Source organism: Wasmannia auropunctata, unplaced genomic scaffold (assembly GCF_000956235.1).
Source record: "Wasmannia auropunctata unplaced genomic scaffold, wasmannia.A_1.0 LD323979.1, whole genome shotgun sequence".
In the NCBI taxonomy this organism is placed as follows: Eukaryota; Metazoa; Arthropoda; class Insecta; order Hymenoptera; family Formicidae; genus Wasmannia; species Wasmannia auropunctata.
This window is the reverse complement of record NW_012038911.1, coordinates 4,688-6,326: the sequence shown is the minus strand read 5'-3', so window position 1 is coordinate 6,326 and position 1,639 is coordinate 4,688. Positions and strand designations below refer to the sequence as shown.

The window sequence follows — 1,639 nt, the reverse complement described above, 5'->3', positions numbered from 1 at the left end:
TATTTACACGTCGATATTATTTAATTATTTTATATGGAAAATACGCTGGAAGTAAATAATAATTTAAATGACAAATGTAGAAAAAGAACTTAATAATAAAAAATCGTATAGCTCCTTTTATAATCTTTAGTACACAGGGAAAGTGCGCCTAGCACCGGACATCTAAGATTTTCTCAAAATTGAAAGGAATCGAAAATGGGAATCAATAATATATTACTTTCAGCATATAGTTAATAAAGTATAGAAACAATATTCGTATAAAAATACGTAAATAAATAAGCGTTTAAGTGTTAAAATAAAAATATAAGGGTGATACCGAGATTATCGTCAAAGGTACATCGAATCCGGTTCGAAAGTAATATCAAATGAAAAGTATCGTCTATCTGAAGTCAACAAAAAAATCTAGCTTGGAACGATTCAACGTTTTAGAGAAAACATCTCCTCAACGTCCCAAAAGTGATTCTACTTTTGTTTATATGACTTTTAGAACTTTAATCGTGTTCGAACATGCTCCAAAAATTGATTTTAGCAAAATATGTTTAAAAATGTTTAAATTAATCGCCAAAGTTTTCAGACTTAACTAAAACCGCTCAAGAGACCCGGCATTAGAACAAAAGTGAACAATTAATCGAATATATCGAATAATAAAATCGATATCCTTTTAATTTCCCGTGAGTGTTTTCTTATTATTTCTTGACTCGAGACTTTCGAGTGAATAATGTTCAGATGGTGAACTCATTGAACCAATTGATTGTTCACTTTTTGCTCTAATGCTGCCAATGCTGGGTCTTTTGAGCGGTATATACAGGATGTCCCGAAATTTGCAAATCAAACTATTATAGTAAGTCTTCAAAAAATTAAGTAAAAAAGTTATTTATAAATTTTTATTTTAAGCAGTAGTTTTTGAGGTATAAGAGTATACCGCTGTATATATGTGTCTCACTCAATATACCGTCACTCATAAATAGCTTTTAATTGGCTGAAAGAAGTCGGAAAACTTACGTTTCACACAAAGACAAACACTTGCTTTTAAATGGGCACCGTAAGCAATTATTATATCATCTATTATCAGTTCGGGGATTAACAATGCCTAGTACAAGGCAGTATTCGGTACTTCCCCTACTAAAAAATACTATATAATTTATTAATATAAGTTATACTAAAGCAATATTACGAACGTATACTGCAATACTAATTTTAAGAAATGACCAATGTAATATTTTTTTCCATTTTAGACACTATTCAATCCATAAAACTTGCTCATACAAATGATAATTTTGTAAATGCAAATGCTCTTGTCATGGGGTGGGGAAGATCGCAAAAGCTTAAATACGATGAAGCATCGGTTATTGAAAATACTGAATGCAAACTATTCGGATTCCTCTATAACATAAATAATATCACTGAGAACCACATTTGCGCGGCCAAAAAATTGGGAGAAGATATTTGCCATGTAAAATAATCACAAATAATAAAATTATGTCCCTGTCTAGCAAGAGAATATCTACGGTCCGCACATAGTAGGACAAATAGAGAGAGAGAGAGAGAGAGAGAGAGAGAGAGAGAGAGAGAGAGATAGTTTCACAATACGCTGTCATTGACAAGTAACACAAGGAATACAATGTTGTAAAGAAGGGAG

At 31.5% G+C, this 1,639-nt stretch overlaps 1 protein-coding gene across 1 annotated transcript in view; it reads left to right on the top strand.

The window, feature by feature from the left end:
* LOC105460345 (atrial natriuretic peptide-converting enzyme-like) overlaps window positions 1–1,639 on the top strand; it is a 10,710-nt gene that overhangs the window by 7,898 nt on the left and 1,173 nt on the right. The window lies entirely within an intron of this gene.